This window comes from Lepidochelys kempii, chromosome 1 (genome assembly GCF_965140265.1).
Source record: "Lepidochelys kempii isolate rLepKem1 chromosome 1, rLepKem1.hap2, whole genome shotgun sequence".
In the NCBI taxonomy this organism is placed as follows: domain Eukaryota; kingdom Metazoa; phylum Chordata; order Testudines; family Cheloniidae; genus Lepidochelys; species Lepidochelys kempii.
In genome coordinates this window covers 299,882,154-299,898,579 of record NC_133256.1, presented here as the reverse complement: position 1 = coordinate 299,898,579, position 16,426 = coordinate 299,882,154, and the positions used below count along the sequence as shown (strand labels likewise).

Genomic DNA, 16,426 nt, shown 5'->3' with positions numbered 1-16,426 from the left:
TAAAATGATAAAACGACTGGTTGTCATGGGAAATTCATGCCAGATTCTGTGACCCTTACTCAAATTCTGTTAGCACTTTACATCTGAAGTAGGGCCATTTAATTTAATTAGACTATCGTGGAGTAGATACTGCTCAATTTAAGTGAGGGTGGCAGAGTTTGGCCTCTGATAATCTACCTCCAATAACGTGACATGAAGAGGAAAGCGTGAGAGTATCTAAGATTCAAAGACCTTCGACCTGGCTGGACCAGTGGGATGCTATTGCCCTAATCTCTTTCACCTCCCTTGTAGTTTGTCTCACTATCTGCTTCAAGGGCCACATCACTAATGATTTTTTTTTTATTCTCCCTTTCTGCTCTGTCAGTTTTTTGACAGTAAATTTTAGAGTTCCCCTTTTTTTTCTTTTTTTTCTTCTTCTGGCCACTAGACTTTTTTTTTTCCCACTTGACCCATGCATATCTCTCCCTCTCTGTATTGTTACTGGTTGTCTTTTTATCCACAGTCTCTCTCACAATCCCATCAATACCCACAATCCCATCCTCACCATTTTCCTGTTACTTCTTGTATTTTGTCATGGTAACCTCACCAGTGTAAAACTACTCTGAAATATTTAGGCCTTCTGTTCACTAGGAAAAAGGTGTGTTTTTAACTTGCATTAGCTAACACATGTTAAACAACATGTGATAAAATCCTAGTGAAGACAAGGCAGTTAGTAGTTTTCACAGGAGTTGGTAGGTCAAGGTACATCCTAGTCTCCCCCATTGTGCTAATGCATGTGAAAACTATAAACTACCTTTTCTCTGCGATTTACCTCATGTTTGTTACCATGAGATAAGTTCCCACCTCTTTTCTGAGTGAATAGGCACTGTCAGAGAACTATTGTGATAACTTTTGACAATGCAAGCTTTCTAGCATTCCACACAGTTGACTTTGGGAAATATGTATAGAACCATTTAAAAGGTTTGTATTGGTTGAGTTAAATTTTGAGTAAGTATCAAATGTAAATAGATATTTTTCTTCAGATTTAAATTATAGCAGCAGTTGAAAATATAAAGGAAAAGGTGACAAGCGCGCTCTTGTGGGAAGAAACTAGCTATGAGGATTGACTAAAAATCATAAATATGTACATCTGCAGAAAAAGATAAAATGCAGACTTAGGGATTCTTTAGCTCCTATTGACTAATGTTTCGCCTACACGTGTTTTGGTTTGTGGAGGCAGACTTACATATGTTATGAACAGATTGGCATATCACAATGTCCATTCCTCTGCCTGACCAATTCTTGTAGGATACTGAATATATTAGGATTGTACTCTCAAGGCATTCAGAGGCATATTCTTCTTCTTTTTAATATCTTTTCTTTCATAAGAATAGAACAGTCAGTCAGAATGAAAAGACTGCACAATGGCAAGAAAGGAACCCAATGTCCTTGCTTTGTTGTAATAGAGGTCACTCTAGAGAGTAGTTTGAATGTTATCTGTGCCACAACTCCAATTTGGAGGAACCAATGCATTTTCCTGGGTTAAAAGGGCCCAGTACAAAAAATTATCTTTAATGTAGATTACATTTTAGGGCTATTAACTTTGATGGTATTCCTTTAATTACAATAAAAAAAAAGCTTATATACTATAGATAAAGTCAGATATAGTTATGTTTTGTGGATAAGCATAATGAATTACATGGGCATATATGTAAATTATGGAATTGAGAACAGATAGAAATCATTTTTTCACTTGTAGAATAATGTGTAATGGCTTAATGGACTAGGTGATAAGACAAACATATTGGGATCATTCAAGGGCTAATTTATATGTCATCTTTGGGGGTTATGAATCCTAAAATGTGAACGACCTTTGACAGATGATGATAATCATTATATAGTTCCTAAAACATTTTATCCATTGTATCCTTTAGCCTTTTTGTATCTATCTGATTTTAGTAGGACCAAGATGAGAATTTCAAGGCATGTATAGACAATTTTCTCAAGTTTCAGAGTAGCAGCCGTGTTAGTCTGTATCCGCAAAAAGAAAAGGAGTACTTGTGGCACCTTAGAGACTAACAAATTTATTTGAGCATAAGAGTGAGCTGTAGCTCACGAAAGCTTATGCTCAAATAAATTTGTTAGTCTCTAAGGTGCCACAAGTCCTCCTTTTCTTTTTTTCTCAAGTTTATACATTAAAATACTTTTTTTTTAACTGTAGTGAAAATATATTGCAGAAAAAGTCAAGGGACCCTCAAAATGGCTTTATAGTTCCTCTCTGTCTAGTAGGTTTTTTTTTCTGACTTCAATTTAAGCATTAATTTAATTCAAACACCACTACATCTATAAACTGTGCTGAATTAGTAACACAGATAACTGTATAGTATAGCTGGACGACTACTGATTTAAATGTTAATGTAATCCAGCATGCAAGGAAGTTATTTAAGTAATGCAGTTGTTGAATTTTGTCCTTTAAAAAACTGCTTTGTGCAGCACAGACAAAAAGGTACTGCATTGTTGTTACTTTGATATTGCCTGGTTCAATCTGAGGTCTTCTCTACACTGCCCCACAGTTTGGACTATAGGAGAATGAATAGCAGTGCACACCAAAGTGCTGAGCTGTAACACTCCACATAGGACTCTGAAGGTGTGAACTAAAGTTTCTTGTTTGTGGAGCATTATAATAAAGCAACCTAGGAACCTTTAAGTTTGTGCCTGCAATCCACACAGGGGAATTCCAGCACAGCTCTTTGGTATGCACTGCTATTCACAACTCCACAGTCTGAACTGTGGGGCAGTATAGACATAGCATAAGTTTTGCAAGTCATGTCTGCCATTTATATTGGCTGAAATAAGCTATTTTAAATGCCAGGCAATAACCACGAAAAGAACTCGGTGATCCTTGCCGCCTTTGTTTTGTTTTTTAATTTAAGGGATGAAAAAATTACATCTAGAATGATTTTAGTTCAGTTAGCTGGACTGGGTTAGTGATATATCTTCAGTGAACCAGTTCTGTTTTCAAGCTTTTATGAGGGTAAAGCCAAACATTTATTATATCACCTTATTCTGGTTTAATTGGAATATTACAGAGACCTAAGAATGCAGTGTTGGATGATATATGGTTTTGCTTTTAAGAGACTGCTTTATGTTTTTAATTCCAGTAAAGCTATTATTCAGTTGTGAGTTCATCTAAGAAATGTTTCTTGGGAAAGAATTGTGGCAGTAGTACTACACAGTAGTAATAACAAATTCTTTCAAATTAAATACCAGGATTCATTTTGTAAATGTACTACTTCTATAGCTACTACTTTACTTTTCAGAATGTTTCCCAGTTTAGGATTTGAAAGTGCTTTACACAATTAATGCCTGATAGAATGCCCATTGAAGTCAAATGGTACTTGTTCAATTGACTTTCATAATGAGCCTGCACATAGCTGGCATCACAGAGACTTGGTGGGATGATACACATGACTTGAATATTGGTATAGAATGGTACAGCTTGCTCAGGAAGGACAGGCAGGGAAAAAAGGAAGGAAGTGTTGCCTTGCATATTAAAAATGTATACGCTTAGACTGAGGTTGAGATGGAAATAGGAGACAGACTGTTGAAAGTCTCTGGGAAAGGATAAAAGGGGTAAAAAAACATGGGTGATTGTCATGGTAGGGGTGTATTACAGACCACCTAACAAGGAAAGAAGAGGTGGATGAGGCTTTTTTTTAAACAACTAACAAAATAATCCAAAGCACAGGACTTGGTGGTGATGGAGGACTTCAACCTACTCAGACATCTGTTGGGAAAATAGCACGGCACAGATTGTCCAACAAGTTCTTGGAATATATTGGAGAAAAAAAATATTTTGGAAGGTGGAGGAAGCTACTAGGGGAGAGGCTGTTTTAGATTTGATTTTGACAAATAGGGAGGAACTGGTTGAGAATTCGAAAGTGGAAGGTTGCTTGCGTGAAAGTGATCATGAAATAATCAAGTTCATGATTCTAAGGAATGGTAGGAGGGAGAACAGCAAAATAAAGACAGTGGATTTCAAGAAGGCAGACTTTAGCAAACTCAGGGCATTGGTAGAGAAGATCCCATGGGAAGCAAGTCTACGGGGAAAAACAATTGAAGACGGTAGTTTTTCAAAGAGACGTTAAGGGCACAAGGGCAAACTATCCCACTGCGTAGGAAAGAGAGGAAGTATGGCAAAAGACCACGCTAGCTTAGCCAGGAGATCTTCAATGATCTAAAAATCAAAAGAGTCCTATAAAAAGTGAAAACTAGGTCAAATTACAAAGGATGAATATAAACAAATAACCCTAGGATGTAGGGATAAAATCAGAAAGGCCAAGGCACAAAACGAGATCAAACTAGCTAGAGACATAAAGGGTAAGAAGAAAACATTCTACATACATTAGAAGCAAGAGGAAAACCAAGAATAGGGTAGGCCCGTTACTCAATAAGGGTGGGGGGATAATAACAAAAAATGTGGAAATGGCAGAGGTGACTTCTTTGTTTCGGTTTTCACCAAGAAGGTTGGTGGTGATTGGATGTCTAACATAGTGAATGTCAGGAAAAATGAGGTAGGATCGGAGGCTAAAATAGGAAAAAGAACAAGTTAAAAATTAGACAAGTTAGATGTCTTCAAGTCACCAGGGCCTGATGAAATGCATCCTAGAATACTCAAGGAGCTGTCTGGGGAGATATCTGAGCCATTACAGATTATCTTTGAAAAGTTATGGAAGACCCCATGAAGAGAGAGATTCCAGAAGACTGGAAAAGAGCAAATATAGTGCCAAACTATAAAAAGGGAAATAAGGACAACATGGGGAATTACAGACCAGTCAGCTTAAGTTCTGTGCCAGGAAAAATAATGGGGCAAATAATTAAGCAATCAGATTGCAAACATCTAGAAGATAATAAGATGAGAAGTAATAGTCAGCATGGATTTGTCAAGAACAAATCATGCCAAACCAATAGCTTTCTTTGACAGGGTAACAAGCCTTGTGGATAGGGAGGAAGCAGTAGATGTGGTATACCTTGATTTTAGTAAAGCTTTTGATAGTGTCTCACATGACCTTCTCATAAACAAACCAGGGAAATACAACCTAGATGGAGCTACTATAAGAATAGTGCAAAACTGGTTGGAAAACTGTTCCAGAGAGTAGTTATCAGTGGTTCACAGTCATGCTGGAAGAGCATAATGAGTGGGGTCACACAGAGATCAGTTCTGGGTCCAGTTCTTTTCAATATCGTCATCAATCATTTAGATAATGGTATAGAGAGTACACTTATAAAAGTTGCGGATGATACCAACCTGGGGGGGGGATTTGCAGGTGCTTTTGAGGATAGGATTAAAGTTCAAAATGTTCTGGACAAACTGGAGAAATGGTGTGAAGTAAATAGGATGAAATTCAATACGGACAGATGCAAAGTACTCCACTTAGGAAGGAACAATCAATTGCACACATCAAAATTGGAAATGACTGCCTAGGAAGGAGTACTGTGGAAAGTGATTTGGGGGTCATAGTGGACCATAAGATAAATATGAGTCAACAGTGTAACACTGCTGCAAAAAAAGTGAACATCCTTCTGGGATGTATTAGCAGGATTGTGTAAGCAAGGCATGAGAAGTAATTCTTCTGTCTAGTCTGTGCTATTTAGGCCTCATCTGGAGTACTGTATCCAGTTCTGGGTGCCACATTTCAGGAAAGATGTGGACAAATTGGAGAAAATCCAGAGAAGAGCAACAAAAATGATTAAAGGTCTAGAAAACATGACCTATGAGGGAAGATTGAAAAAATTGGGTTTGTTTAGTCTGGAGAAGAGAAGGCTGAGAGGGGACATAACAGTTTTCAGGTACATAAAAGGTTGTTACGTGGAGGAGGGAGAAAAATTTGTTCTTCTTAACCTCTGAGGATAGGACAAGAAGCAATGGACTTATATTGCAACAAAGGAGGTTTAGGTTAGACATTAGGAAAAACTTCCTAACTGTCAGGGTGGTTAAACACTGGAATAAGGGGAGGTTGTGGAATCTTCATCATTGGAGATTTTTAAGAGCAGGTTAGACAAACACCTGTCAGGAATGGTCTAGATAATACTTAGTCCTACCATGAGTGCAGGGGACTGGACTAGATGATCTCTCGAGGTCCCTTCCAATCCTATGATTCTGTACAAAAGCCCAATGGGAGACTTTCTATTGACTTTTATCGACTTTCCATTGACTTTATCAGTACTCAGGATATAGTTTGAAATGCTCTTTAATTTAATAAATCATTCTCCAGAATCTGCAGCATTATATCCTCTTCTACATGGATCCTAAAGTGATCCTGTTTGAGTAGAAATAGAACTTTTCTATGGCTTCACACTACGATTTTTTGACCTATGCTGGTGTTCCTAGCAAGATATACTTGTACTTAATTTAGAAACTCATTGAACGTACATTTTGGGGATTATTTTTGTTTTCTGGGCATGAAGAGTATCTATAGCTCCATCACTACTAACTCAAATGCAGTTTTCAGTTTTGGTGACTGCAGCACTATAAAGAATTATTTTTGACCAGATTTTATTTTCAGATAGGAGAAATGTTACCATGTTGTGGGTTTCTCAGTATTAAGGTAGGCATTTAGTCCATTTGATCTCAATGCCTTGTGTAAATCACTAGTAGTCATGTAAAGTGACCATCTTTGTTGGACAGAAATAAGGAAAAAATCACATGAAAAATAAGGGATGACACTTTATTTTAAGGGACACTTGAAGGAAACACCATTTCCCATGGCATACCATGTATATTTTTTTCTCGTGTGTGCTTTTATACTACCCTCAAGTATACATTGCCATCATCATAAGCATCAATTTAATGTTTAAAATAGTACTTATAGTGAAATGTATTAAAACTCATAATATCTTTGACTTTTTTTTAAATCCATTCATTAAACTCCTTACATGTACAATTTGAAATTAACTTTAATTTCAAGCTCAGCCTTAACAGAATCAATATTTAGCAGAAAGAAAAGGAGTACTTGTGGCACCTTAGAGACTAACCAATTTATTTGAGCATAAGCTTTCGTAAGCTACAGCTCACTTCATCGGATGCGTACTGTAGCCACAGTATGCATCCGATGAAGTGAGCTGTAGCTCACGAAAGCTTATGCTCAAATAAATTGGTTAGTCTCTAAGGTGCCACAAATACTCCTTTTCTTTTTGCGAATACAGACTAACACGGCTGTTACTCTGAAACCTGTCAATATTTAGCAGGTTTCTGCAATCTGTCCAGGTATGTTTACACAAGAAAAATATTGTTTCCTCTGCTGCATTTGAGCATAAATTCCTCAAGTTTTAAGAAATGAGGAGAAGGAGCTGGCTACCATGTTTCAAAGCCTACCCCTTCTCCTGCACACAGTATTCACTGAGCCTTCTTTGGGATAAAACATACTAGTGCCCTTATGTGGCAAGCATGTGCTCTTTATTTCGCCACTAAAGAACCATTCCCTTTCCAGAAGTTTTCTGATTTCTTCTTAGCACTTCCTTACTTACGTTACAAGTACAAAAGCTGAGGATTGGAGTGGAGAAATTTCTGAATATGTAATGTCATGTTTTAACAAAGTCTCAAACAAGAAGCCAGATACATGATTTTTATTGCAGGTGTGCAATTCATTGCAGTCTTAGGACAATGCAAAAGGAAAATCTTTTTTTAAAGCTTTGTGGCTAGTTTTTGTTAAGATTGGTTTCTTCAGTCTGAATTCTACACTGAAAACATTGCTTAATGCTGGTCTGCAAAGATTTGATTCAGCCTTCTCTTACTTATGAAATAAGGGAGTCTAGGGATATCCCTTAAAATAAGGGACAAGTGGTCACCCTAAGAGACAAATCAATAAAATAAGACTGTTCCTTGAAGTAAGGGATGGGTGGTCACCCTATGTCATGTTGTCAGAAATGTATATTTAATGGCAGTGGGTTAAAAGCAAAACATTAGTGAAATATGTGGTCCACTGTTAATATAGAATTAGCAATGTTAATAGTTATATACATTTTGTTCCTTTTAAAGGAATAAGATAAAAATGTTCCCAAATATAAATAAATTGGTTCAATGTAGGGAGAGTTGGTAATAATACAATACTTTCATTGATTAAAAATGGCCATGTAAGTTCAACTTTTTTTTCTGAGCAAGAATATTGATTCAAACAGTCTTGCAAAGTTCTTTCTGTAATGGTTTGTGTGATTCAAAATTATGATATATAGTAGTTGACCTCAATGTTTCTTCCACTCTGAAAGGTTCTATTGGGAGAAAATTGCTGGAACCTCTTCTCTACATTACACGGATGTTGTGAGGATAAATGCATTAATCTTTGTTGTGAGGCACTCTCACACTAGGATTGTAGGAGCCATATAAGATAGAGCGGGTAACATTCCTGAAAATAGACAGAAGAAACTTAATATGTTTGACCATGGTACTTGATAATAAAAAAAATTTGCTCTTAAGTGTGAGCAAGTCTGGCAGAAAAGAGGGAAGGAAGAATTTGACTGATCCTTCATGCTTGCTGACAGAATTTCCAGTTTGAGGAGCCATGACCAAACCATTTAGAAACTCCATAAACAACAGGAGTTCAGAGATGAATTCATTCACTCCTGATAAAAGGTTTAAGGTTTTACATGTATAGTATTTTCTAGGAAACAGCAGGAACAGGTTTAAGTTTGAGAAACTGAAAGAATTTGTAAACCATGTTGCTTCTTGTAAAATCCATCCGAAGTGCTGTTGACATTTCTGTGTTCATGTATATCCAAACATACCAGATGTGTTGTATTCAGTGTATTGATGCTTTATGCCCATATTACTCAGTCCTGAGGTTTCACTGGCCTGTTTTAGTTAACTGTTAATTACTTTATAAGATCCTTGAAAGAGGTACCTCAAGTTCTTTCTTGTTTATAAAGTATCACATGCAACTATGATGCAGTACAGATAAGTAACAATGAATAATAAACATTCCTCTGACATAGAAAGATACTTATTTTATGTGTTGTGAAAAAACAGCTTTTGTGTTGGAAAAGGTTATTAAACTGATCATTCTGTTGAAATAATTTGTTGCCCAGGGGACTCCAAGGCAAAAATTTCACAGCCGGTGCTTAATTGGTAATGAAAGAGGTGCCAGGGCTCAAGAAATGATATCATTTTAAATTTTAAACTTGTTATGACTTTGAATATATGGCAGTTATTGTCATTAACAACACATTCAGTCATAACAAGTTTATTTGAAAGAGTGGCTTAGATGTTTACAACCACATATTTTACCAGGGATATAACCAGGGTGGGGCGAGCGGGGCAGCTGCCTAGGGTACAAAGCTGGTGGGAAGAGGACGTGCAGAAAAATGGGGTGGGTGGGGGAAAAAAAGGTAGGGGGTAGAGCCCTGCAGTGGGACTGGGATCCCAGGGATACCGTTACCATACCATGCCACCCTTACTTCTGTGCTGCTGGGCTCCTGGCCAGCAGCCCCCGTTCTCTGGCCACGCAGCTCTTTCCTAATGTTTGAAATGAGAGAATCACTATGCTCTGGAATGAATTCGCAGAGGAAAATGAAAAAAGACAAAAGCCCCCTATATCCTGTGGGTGAACATTTTTCACAAAGAGATCACTCCATATCTGACCTCTTAATCCTCATCTTCAAAGGAAACCTGCACAATACCTTCAAAAGACGAGTCTGGGAATTAGTCATAACTTTGCTAGGCACTAAACATCGTGGACTTAATAAAGACACTGGTTTTATGGCTCATCATAACAATCTGTAACCTATTCACCTTCCTTTGTCCTACAGCTGTAGAGGTGTTAGCTGTCCACTTCACCTTGAATGGTCTGTTGCAACATGTGCTAACTCTTTATGCTAAACAATCTGTTCCACCTTGTATTTAGCTGTAACACTCTGAATATTTTTCCCAGTCCTGAAGAAGAACTCTGTGTATGCTTGAAAGCTTGTTTCTTTCACCAACCGAGTTTGGTCCAATAAAAGACCCACCTTGTGTTGCTAACATTGTTTATAGTTATTTTTGTTCACTTGGTCTCAGGGCTTTCAGTGCTTAAAAATTAACCTTTGTCAGAGATTTCAAATAAATGTAATTTTCAGTGAATCATCTCATTCAGTCATGGACCAGTACCAAAAATTCTCACTGTCCGATCAGGGGAACAGCAAGAGGTTTTAAACTCTGACATATTGTGACCCTTGAGGGCTACCAGCGAATGCTGTGTTCAGTCATAAATCTGGGAATCTTATCGAGGTTCTTGTGGGATTAAACTTGTTCATATTGTGGACCACATTTTAGAAACGTACTCTTCCTCTCCCATTTATGGTGACATACCACTCTGTGACAACAGCACTTCCTTACATGGAAGTATTTAACGTATGTTTAGCAGCCTTTTAATGCAGTTTAGCATTTGGACTCATAAAAGAGAACCAGCAGCTCTCTACAGATCACTAGCATGTACTCTCTACAACCGTTTGATAACCATAGGTATATAGAAAAGGAGTACTTGTGGCACCTTAGAGACTAACCAATTTATTTGAGTATAAGCTTTCGTGAGCTACAGCTCACTTCATCGGATGTAGCTCACGAAAGCTTATGCTGAAATAAATTGGTTAGTCTCTAAGGTGCCACAAGTCCTCCTTTTTGCGAATACAGACTAACACGGCTGTTACTCTGAAACCTGCCATAGGTATATAGCATTTATTTCTGAGCTTGTCACATTGCAAGATTTTGAAATATAAAATTGCACTACTCTAATTACTAACTTTCTTTCTTCCTTCATCCACTTCAGTTCCAACGTGATTTTCGTGGGCACTGTCTTGAAAACTAGTAGGAGAACTGTATACAAGAGCTGTAGCTTTATACCATCTGGAAGCAGGAGATCCACTTTACACATGGTCTGAAGCAGGATCTGGTTATCCTTGTGGGTTTGTGAGATATCAGCTGCTGAATGCCTATCAGATTGAAATGGGGGGAGGAGGGGAAGCAAGATTGTATAAAAATGAGGTGATTTTTAAGATTTAATATTTCTTAGCCTACGGGGCTAGAATCCCTGGGCAGGCTACCACAAATACACCAATGCCAGTGCGGGTGCTGGACTAGTAATTGGAAAGGAAAGAAAGATGTTTTGCTATCACCTGTCATGACAGATAATATAAACTGGTGGAAGTTGCATACCCAGTTATATTAATAGTGAAAATCTGTTTTGTTCATTGCAATTAAAACAAAAAAAAAGAGATCCTTAGAATTCATATAATGTAAAAGTGATTTATCTAGTATTTTCTTAAGGAGACACTCGATTGCATTTCTTAATAGTAGAGTAAATTATCCCTGTAATCATTGCTTTCCCCCCTTTGGAGTAGAGTATGCTAAGTGGTACTTCTGCCATATTACACCTTTTTGGAATTTATTAAACACTTTCCTGTATGGATTTCAGAAATGTTGTTTGTAGAATATAGCTTTTTGGTTGGCATGTAGCCAAGTCAAAAGGTTGAAGAGCTATGGGTTTCCACAATGTTGCTAGCACACTCAGGTTCCACTGTAGTTAAGCTAGTTGAAAATTTTGAAGTAGGACTGAAAGCTCACCAAATACAATGTTAGCAGTTTAGAGCATTCAGTTTTGTGTTGTGCCAGGGACGATTGATATATTTTGTTTTAATACCAAGGGTTGGTTATATAGCTTGAAACTTCAGATAACTTCATTTTTCTGAGATTGGGATTTGTATAATTTAGGTGCCAAAGTGATAGACTGTCGGTCTGCTCTATAGCAGATTTGAAACTAGTATCTAACATTGATTTTTGGCCATGTACATGCTATATCTAATATAAGACGAGACGCATAAGATCAAAACAAGGTGTAGTACACTGGAAGAAGAGTGGAATCAGAAAAAGTAACTGCCTCCAAAATTCCCTAAAACTGTTGCTTGGAAAGTTTTACCTGTATGGCTTGCCTTTCTGTGATAGCTAACTTCAAATCTCACTGACTTGGGCATCTTTGTGGATCAGTTTTTACATGAGGAAGAGCTGTTTTTCACAATTTGCTAGGTTGATCTTGTTCCAAACTCTCATGTTGATTTTATCTGCCTTTTGGATTTTAATTGACAAAAAATAGTGTTTAGTGTAGCCCTTTTGGCCAACAAAACAGATTTTTCTTTTCTTGGCATGTGAAAATGCAGAGCATGCCCCTTGCTCTCACCAAAGAAATGATAGCTGCAGAGGCTATGAATGCAGCAGGATTTAGGTCTTTGGGAATTCATTAGGAGGAGCATCAGTATGAGCAGGATGGATTTAGGCAGTAATAAATAAGAGAAATTGTAATAAGAGAAAACAACCTGATTCCAAGAACTTCATGCCAGTGATGTATTGATGATTTTTGAAATGCAGCTGGTCTAGGTTAACCCATTGAAATGAAAATTTTAAAAACTAATTCCTGGATAGGGCCAAATTGCATGCTATATGGGTCTGTGGTGGTCCATAAAGCCCTCACAAACAGCTCTGGTGGTAAGACATTGACACAATAGCTCACAATGAATGGAAAAGCGGGAGGAGGAGGAAAATAGATGCCAAAGGAAGAAGATAAATTACTGGAAGTTTTGAACTCCAAATACAACCCTTTGGAAACTAGCTAGTCCCTGGTTGGTTGTCAACTGGATAATTTCAAATCTATCAAGCCACTGGAGGAGGAGGTAAAATGTTCTGATGCTTGGCTGAGGGAACTGGGTGACAGGCTAGGGAGGTGAGAGAGAGCCTGTTGGAAGGAGAAATAAGGGAATAACAGCTGACTGGAAGCCAGGGTTCCCGCTTGTTGGGGATAGGAAGGAAGTGAGAAGAGTACTCAAACTGAAGGGGAGCATGAAAGTATACTTTAGTACTTTAAGATAAGCATGTGTGTGTGATTCTCCTCCCCAAACTCTACACATTTGTAACATTGATGCAATGTAGACATATTTTTAGTGCCAAAGAATAAAACTTTTCTTGCTTTCTTTCCCTGTATCTTTCAATTTCACATAATTTTTTTTTTTTTTAGTCTGTGTATATTGTATTAGGAACTTTGTTGCTTACATTCAGATCCGTTAAAAGTGTCTTCTAAAGGGATGTTTGCTCCTTACATCTAAGTAATGTGAAGCCTGGTCTTTTTTGTTCCATGATACTCTAAGGTGTTTTGTGATGGCTAATACAAGGCAACCTGGTAACTTGTACAAAGGATTCTTGGACCTGAAGGTACGAGGACACTTTCAGTTGACCTGAAAACAATACAACCTCTTTGTTGAAGGAAATAATGCAGAGATAAGAAATCAGAGCCCTGTTCCTTAAAAAAATAAATGTAGTAGAGTTGTGCTTCTCTCACTGCCACTAACTCACCTTTCTATCCACTAATGATTTTTCGTCCAGGTTTGTCCTTGACCCAATACCTCCTTTAGTTCGTGTAGATTTCCAACTCCTCTTTCCTCGCTCTCATAGCACTGCTCTCATTCCTTTCACACTCATCCATGTACTTACTCTGATACAGCCGTGTTCCCCAATACTCATTCAACTCCAAACCTAGATCTCCACATACAGCTTAAAGCCAAAATCTATATCCTTGCAGAGGTGCCACTTTCAAACTGAAATGCACCAGAATTGCCATGCACATTTGGAATATAGGCACAAATGTCAACATCAGCTTCTAGATGGAGATCATTATATTGTGAGGATTAGTATGTTCATACTGCACAGTGACGGATAAAAGCTCCCTGTTGCTAAATACATTATACTGTTTCTATTTAGCTGTACTTTGCTCTTAGATAGAAAAAAAGCTCGAAATGGAAGTTCCTTTCCCATATTCAAAATCTGTAGGTAGAGCCCTGTGTGGATACAAAATTTGTAACCACATCCGATCCACAAAAATAGTTTGCGAATATCCGCGGATATACAACAGATATCCATGGATTTGCAGGGCTCTATATGTAGTCAGTGGTGAACTGTTACATGGTTTCATTGTTCTTAGAATCACAGAAGGTTAGGTTTGGAAGAGACCTCAGGATGTCATCTAGTCCAACCTCCTGCTCAAAGCAGGACCAATCCCAACTAAACCATCCCAGCCAAGGCTTGGTCAAGTCAGGCCTTAAAAACCTCTAAGGATGGAGATTCCACCACCTCACTAGGTAACCCATTCCAGTGCTTCACCACACTCCTAGTGGAATAGTGTTTCCTAATATCCAACCTAGACCTTCTCCACTGCAACTTGAGACCATTGCTTCTTGTTCTATCATCTGCCATCACTCAGAACAGCCTAGCTCCATCCTCTTTGGAACCCCTCTTCAGGTAGTTGAAGGCTGCTACCAAATTCCCCCCTCACTCTTCTTTTCTGCAGACTAAATAACCCCAGTTCCCTCAGCCTCTACTCATAAGTCATATGCGCCAGCTCCCTAATAATTTTTGTTACCCTCCACTGGTCTCTTTCCAATTTGTCCACATCCCTTCTGTAGTGGGGGGACCAAAACTGGACAGAATACTCCAGGTGTGGCCTCACCAGTGCTGAATAGAGGGGAATAATCACTTCCCTTGATGTTCTGGCAATGCTCTTACTAATACAGCCCAATATGCCATTGGCCTTCTTGGGAACAAGGGCACACTACTGACTCATATCCAGCTTCTCATCCACTGTAATCCCCAAGTCCTTTTCTGCAGAACTGCTGCTTAGCCAGTCGGTCCCCAGCCTGTAGGGGATTCTTCCTTCCTAAGTGCAGGACTCTCTGCTCTTGTCCTTGCTGAACCTCACCAGATTTCTTTTGGACCAATCCCCCAATTTGTTTAGGTCACTCTGGACCCTATCCCTACCTCCAGCATATCTACCTCTCCCCCCAGCTTAGTGTCATCTGTGAACTTTCTGAGGGTGCAATTAATCCCATCATCCAAATCATTAATAATGATGTAGAACAAAACTGGCCCCAGGACCGACCCCTGGGGCACTCCGCTTGATACCAACTGCCAATTAGCCATCGAGCTGTTGATCACCACCCATTGAGCCCGACAATCTAGCCAGCTTTCTATCCACCTTATAGTCCATTCATCCAATCCATACTTCTTTAACTTGCTGACAAGAATACTGTGGGAGACCGTATCAAAAGTTTTGCTAAAATCAAGATATAATCACATCCATCCTTTCCCCATATCCACAGGGCCAGTTATCTCATCATAGAAGGCAATCAGCTTGGTCAGGCATGACTTGCCCTTGGTGAATCCATGTTGACTGTTCCTGATCACCTTCCTCTCCTCCAAGTGCTTCAGAATGGATTCCTTGAGGATCTGCTTCATTATTTTGCCAGGGACTGAAGTGAGTCTGACCGGTCTGTAGTTCCCTGGGTTCTCTTTCTTCCCTTTTTTAAATGTGGGCACTATATTTGCCTTTTTCCAGTCATGCAGGACCTCCCACCGATCACCATGAATTTTCAAAGATAATGGCCAATGGCTCTGTAATCACATCAGCCAACTCCCTCAGCACCCTGGGATACATTAGATCTGGACCGATGGACTTGTGCATGTCCAGCTTTTCTTTGCTGACTACTATCCATTCTACTTGTATTATCTCAGTAGATCCATAAAGGTTAATTAGTCAAACAAGTTCAGAAAAATTAAATTATACTTAATTGGTGGAGTAATTGTTGAGAAGATGTCTGTTTTCCCTAAAGTCATTTATTGCTGTAGAGATTTTTTGCGAAGATGTGTATGTTCTGTGATTGCCATTTTTCAGTTTTACATTGGCTTTCAAAATATCCATTGTATTTAGAGGAGCTTAGTAAGATTCAAAAACAGAGTAGATATTTTAGATGGATAATGAGAACATCCACAATTACATTATAAAGGATAAAACAATTTTTAGGAGGAACAAAATCATCATGATTCATAATGTAAGCTAATCACTGACCTGTATAGGTTAGGAAGAAATTCCCCTTATTTACAGGATATTGCATAGTGATCCATTACGGGCTTTCTTGCACTTTCCTCTAAACCACTGTCACAATATCTATGAGATACAGAACTATCTGGTATCATAATAAGGTACATTAGCATGAAGTACATTCAACAAAATAACTTTCAGTTAAAGATGTACTATACCAATATATTAAATAACTGAGGCAACCATTCTACTGCAATAATGTATTACATTTGCATTAGTAAACTAGATGGAATTCTTATTTCTCAAGTGATAAAGAAATGCAGAATAGATTGCTTCATCTTTAAGCTGCCTCTTTAAATAAATAAGAAAGATAAACAAATTACTTGATCATTTAATATAGTTGGGCAGTCATGGCGATCCTTATTTCACTACACTGTTACAAGGTGCACCTACATAAAAGAAGACTTGCATCTTAAAAAATACAATGTAACAGAAATTCTATTTTTGTTGGAGGGTTTTGAGAGTTTTGTCCTGGTACATCATACAAAAATTTGTTTGACAGG

At 38.2% G+C, this 16,426-nt stretch overlaps 1 protein-coding gene across 3 annotated transcripts in view; it reads left to right on the top strand.

Annotated features, from left to right (window-relative positions):
* Positions 1-16,426, top strand: part of IMMP2L (inner mitochondrial membrane peptidase subunit 2) — an 852,317-nt gene that overhangs the window by 709,999 nt on the left and 125,892 nt on the right. The gene's annotated exons all lie outside the window — the stretch shown is intronic.